Source organism: Gavialis gangeticus, unplaced genomic scaffold (assembly GCF_001723915.1).
Source record: "Gavialis gangeticus isolate Ggan-Ray unplaced genomic scaffold, GavGan_comp1, whole genome shotgun sequence".
Lineage (NCBI taxonomy): Eukaryota > Metazoa > Chordata > Crocodylia > Gavialidae > Gavialis > Gavialis gangeticus.
Genome location: NW_017729034.1, coordinates 43,335,818 through 43,341,617, shown reverse-complemented (window position 1 = coordinate 43,341,617; position 5,800 = coordinate 43,335,818). Strand labels below are relative to the sequence as shown.

The following is a 5,800-nucleotide window of genomic DNA, read 5'->3' as shown; positions in this document are numbered from 1 at the left end:
ATATATATATATATATATATATATATATAAATACATATAAATATCTCTCATATATATGAATGTGTCATGGTTTCTGGGCAGAAATAACTTGAAAATGTCTCTGTTTTTGTTTTTAAAAAATGCATTCATTCCCCTCTTTTGCCAATTCAGGGGGCAGGTTGGGAGACTCTCTTTCAAGTTCCTATGTCTATACTGTAGCCTTACTACCAACATACATCTTGGTATTGGCTAGAATCAGGGTACCAGAGTGGCCAAAGGGTTAAGTAGCCATTATCATCACACAAGCAGACAGTGTCAAGTTTTCTTAACAAAAAAATAGTCTTAGTGACAACATTAGATACCCAGAGTAAAACAAACAAACAAATAAACCAGATCAGCATGTGAACTGCATTGACTCAAGCCTCAGTCTTGGAACACCTAAAACCTCTTTCACGTCTCCACAAAGAAGCGATTATTAACTATATGGAATATAACGTAGGAAAAATGATTTGTAAGTGTGGGCAAAATAGTAGGGACAAGAGGGGAGTCATCTTCAGACCTGCAATTGTGCCTCCAGAATTTTGTATTATTTTTCAGTTGCCCAAGTCATGTCTATAGAAAGAGGAAGCTAAAGGGATAAAAATGGGGGATCAGCAGGAAACCTATATGTAGCTATGATGGAAGCTATGGGATTCTCTGGTAAGAGAGGTGACAGATCAGAGGACAAGCCAATTCAGATACAGCCAAAGAACATATAATACTTTTCATATAATCAGGGAGCCTGGCTTTCCATGTCCCATAGAAACATGGAAAAAACCATGGATTTTCTCTTTTAACAGAAACAAAAGTAGATTTTTCATTTTAACACAGATACCTGCAAATTTTCCACTTTTGCAAAGAGCTCTGTGCAGGATGGCAGAGTTGCAGCCTGCAAGAGCTTCTTGCAAAAAGGGTGGCAAACCCTAAGTCCTGCCCCAAGGGAGAGAGAGAATGGGGGAGGGGGCAGGGCCTGAGACTCAGTCAGCCAGGACTTGGCACAGGCTCACTTTCCCTCCTGGAGCCTTTTAGGTAAGTGGGGCTTGCAGGGGGCTGGGGACCAACTGGAGGGGCTGTGGGTCAGGGATAGGGGGTATCAGCAGGGCTAGAGGGGCCCTGTGGGGTGGATGCGAGTGCAGGTGGTTGCTAGGGCTGGGGGGTGTGGGGGTTGGAAGCTGCGGGAAGATCCAGCAGGGCAAGTGCAGGGTAGATTGGGGGGGGGCGGGATCTGAGGGAGTAGGGAGGTGTCCATGAGATGCCCTACATGGAGGGCTGGCCCAACCCAATGGCGTGTAGACTGGAAGCCACACACCATTAGGCCAGGTGGGAAACCACTTATGGAGGCACGGAGTTGCACACTGCTGGGTCAGATGTGCTCTGTGCCTCCATGGGCAGCTTCCCACTGGAGTACCACAAGCCTCACATGCTGACACAGAACCTACCCAGCCCAATGGTGCACGGCTCCCGCCTGCAGTGCTGCAAGCCCCACATGCTGCCATGAAGCCAATCCAGTTTGGTTTGAAAGCAGGCACCAGTGGGCCAAGCCGGGTCCATGCCAGCATGTGCAGGCCCTGGGACTCAGCCAAAGGCATATGCTGTTGGGGCTATGCCTGCCACAGCCATAAGCGCCCTCTGCCTGCTGCTGCTGAGCTGCTGGCCGAACCCCACACCCACCCACAAACCCCACACACATTCCCACATCCCCCACATCCCTTCACAACCCTCCCCACAAATCCCACACCCTTCCACACCTCCCACACTCCTTCACAACTCCCCCACAAACCCACACCCACCCACACCTTCAAAAATCATTTGTACCAAATAAAGAGATGATAATGACAGGGAACCAGTTTCTTCTCCATCCTAGCTGTGAAGCTCCAACCAGAAAACATTTCACTGAAATGCTGAGCTGTGGGGATCTAACACATGCAGTCCTCCTCTTACTTCACATCCAAAAATGAAAGTGGATGGAAGGCCCAGCTGCACATGTAATGATGCAAACCTCAGAACAGAAACCTTAGAAACAGAGGACAGTGCCGCTAGCATAAACGCCTTCCTCGGGGGGGTGAGAGGCCCATGCTTGGCAAGCAATGGGGACATGAGCTTCTCAACAAAGTTTTGAACCTCTCTGCATGCTATGGGGGGAACCCACAGCCAGGGGAGTGCAGGCAGGTTGGGGCCAGGAGCAGGGGCAGGGCTAGGATGGCCCTCCCCCCAGTACAGGACTTATCATATGGCCAGGGCTAGTGAGGCTGGTGGCTCGGCACAGGCCTCCCCATCAGTGACAGCAACCAGCTGCACCCAGTGCTTTCAGCCCATAGTGCCCGTTGCGTCAATGCCCAGCCAGGGGCCCCCTCCAGGGAGGAGCTGAAACAGCTGGCTGCTCCTTGTGGTGGGGTCTCTGGCTGTGGAGCTGTTGAGGCAGCCACTGGCCTGTTTCCTCCTCACCCTCCACTCCCTGAATATGCTACTGACTGCAGCGCTGTGATGTCCAGATCCTATGGCTGGGCAGAGGCATTGCAGAGCTTCCCCTGCCACTGCAGACTCCTGGCAAGTGGGATCCTGGTGCCCCATCATAGTTGGTGCCTCCTTTGCCCCCCCTGAGCTATGCGCCTGCATTTGATTAGTCCTATGGGCACACTGTTGCTTCTGACTAACAGCCTTTAATTGGTCCCTTTGACTTTCCTCATTTCTCAAGACTGTAAGGAACCGGTGGGAACAGGTTCTTAAGTGGCCCTGGGAAAATATTTATTAAGCCCATTTGGATGGCCTTGTGAATTGACAGATTTAGAGAGAAAAGTTCTCCCTACTACCTGCAGACAAGGCATTCTCTTTAAAACCTTTCAAGCTTGCTTTCTTCATTTTATGGCTACATCAACAAGGTTGTTTGTATCAATCTACCCTCCCTGTCTTCTAGATTATGAAAAGCACAGCACAGGCCTGTAATTCCAAAACACACTCCACAAAGAGACAACATGCTTATTTTTTGGACATCTACATTTCAAAGCACTAATGTAAATCTTTGATTCTTTACTAAGACCCCATCTAATATTTGTCCCTGAGGCCTAGGCCTTTCTCTGACTTAATTTAAATTGCATGATTTGCCATTTGCTTAACTGGCAGGCTGCTTGATTTAACAGGCTGCTGACAAAGCCCTTTGTAATCCTTACAAGATCCACACCCTGGGTCCTTTGAGCTTCAAGATGGCTTCAGGCCTACTGTTTAGCAGCACTCCTACAAACTCAGTAATGCCAACTCTCGCCAACTTATCATGAGAGCCATGATTTCTAAAGTAAAATTAAGTCTGACTCATGATAGAACTCTCAGATCTCCAGGTTTTTTCTTCTGGTGTATCTTACACCCAACCAGGCCAGAACTGGTCACAAAGTCCCCAGGAGCCTGATTGGGAACAAAGTCCAGGTAGGGCCCAGCCACGCAGGGCTGCAGGGAGCCTTGCCAGGTCAGGACTAAGCCCGGGGCCGCAATGGGCAGGGGAGCTACTCAGGGCACATGTGCCAGAAGCCCGGGGAGGAGCGTTAGAAGAGAGCATCTCATGATTTACATACCAAATCTCCTGTTTTTTAAGTTTGTCTCTTGATTTTTGACATGGTGGGGTTGGCAATACAGCAAACTTCTCCAGTCTCTTGAATTTGCCAGAGTGGCAACACTTTCTCCCTTTCCCTGGACAGTGCAATTCCAGTTTAGGAGTCTACAGCAACAGCTGGAACAGCTGTCATAGGAAGTGATGGCCTTGCCTCCACAGATTTACAGTGGCCGGCAAGTTGCCCCATACTGTGCATCTAGCTGCATGCATGCTGCATATGTCCATTTAGCAGGCAGGATCAGGTGTTTACATCAGATTTGTAAGGTTGTCATCTTTACAGGAATAGTTCAAAGGAACAGTAACAGCACTAGGGAAACATAGGCTCAAGCTCCCTTGATTCAAGGGACGTCTTCACAATTCACCTGTCTCATTCTACACAGTGCATCTTTTGGATTTTTTCCCCCTGTTGTTAGTAACAATTTACTGAGAATATTTAAAATGCTGGCCACTGACTAAAAACAAAAAAGGAAGCATTTGTGTACAAGTCTCCAGGCAGCACTCCTCTGTCCAATTCACTGTGGCTGTGATTTCAGATACAGGAACTCAGGCAAAAGGGATACAAGTCGTTGAGTGCCCCACGCATACCTGGTGAGGCTAGAGCTATTAAAGATCTGTCAAAACAATGTAACTTGAGAACACAAAAGCACAGTGGCTATAATGATTTTCAGGGACCAACTGAATCAAGATTTTTTTTTGCAATACAAAAATCTTGATTCCCTTCCAATTCCCTTCCAATATATATGTATATGTATATGTATGTATGTATGTAGGTGTATGTATATTGCAAAAAAATATATGTATGTGTGTGTTTGTGTATACCTATGCCCCTACAAACTTGTCTCATGACTGCTATGGCTTACTGGGCAGTTCAAAACACACTTTTACAGTGACACCATCCCTATTTCCATTACAAAGATTGTACTGTTCACCTGCACACAGGTATGCCCATACGTCCATTACCTTCACCTGTAGCCATCACAACCACACAAAGGACTCCCTCCACATCTCCTCGCCTGTCTCCCTTCCAACTCCCCCTCCTGATTCCCCAGTCTTTTCACTCATGGCTATAATCATCATTGTTACCTATGAGTAGGCATATTTAATTTAGCTAGAAAGACAAAAGTCACTGCCTCTGACAAATCAGTCAAAAATTCCTAATTAACTTGCATCTTAAAAAATGCATGTTCATGAATCAAATGGCTTATTACTGCTAGGATATCAATTGTTGTTTACTGAGTTTTTAATGGTACCAAAAACCTAGTGCAGCATTTCTAAAAAGCTGTTTCATAAAGATTCTATTTTAGTTTCTCCATCAGTAAGATTGGTAGGATAATGACTCCTTCACCAGAGAGGGGCTTTCATAAACTGACTTAATCTTTGTAGAGGGCTTTGAGAATCAAGGAAGAATACACCATTGATAGGAAGACTTCTTATTGCTTCATTTTATGAACATTGTGGCTTGGGACAGAAATTACACACAGATCTGTTCAAATCTGTAACACAACAGGACTAAGTACAGACAGTCAAAAAACCCGAAGCTGAATTGATTCAATCTTTACAGGTTAGTCTAAACTGCAAAGATTAAACTGAGAAACAACTGGACACACTTTTACCTTTGATTAAGGAAATGCAGTCACATGCCTGCAGTGGTTCAGGCCAGAACCAGGGGGTGCTAGAGCATTGCTGTCTGGCACAAAGCCAGCATGGGCTCTGTGTTCGCTTCCTCTTCCTGCTGCCCCCAAAGTCTCTGGGATTTGCAGTCCAGAATCACAGAAGCAGGACTCTGCAGGGTTGCTCATCATTTCCTCTTCCTGCTTCCAGGTGCCTTTGGGACTTGTAGTCCATAGTCGCAGCCAGCAATAACTTTCAGTAAGTTTAGCATGGTAGGGCAGCTCTGTAATCAGGGGAAGCGGGGTTTAACTCCCCTCCCTGGCCCCAGACCCCAGCTGGGGTTTGCCTGGGGGTTGTGGGGAGGGAAGGACTGCCCTTCTCTGTTGGAGCAACCCAGGGATGAGATGAATGCTGGGATGCTGGGGGACTCTGATTTAATTTAAACTAGGAAGGGGTCTGGGACAGATGTTGCATAAACCGGTTTGACTCAAATCAGTTAAGTCTGATACTACATTCAACCAGGTTTATCTTAAACCAGTTTCAGCCATTTTGAAACTGGTTTATGCACAC

General features: G+C 46.8%; 1 long non-coding RNA gene across 1 annotated transcript in view; it reads left to right on the top strand.

Moving 5' to 3' along the window:
* LOC109304347 overlaps positions 1–5,588 on the top strand; it is a 6,193-nt gene extending 605 nt beyond the window's left edge. The window contains exons 2-3 of the long non-coding RNA XR_002099368.1: positions 1,207–1,214; positions 5,494–5,588. This is a non-coding gene — a long non-coding RNA (uncharacterized LOC109304347). The remainder of the gene's footprint in view (positions 1–1,206; positions 1,215–5,493) is intronic.
* Positions 5,589–5,800: the final 212 nt, after the last annotated feature.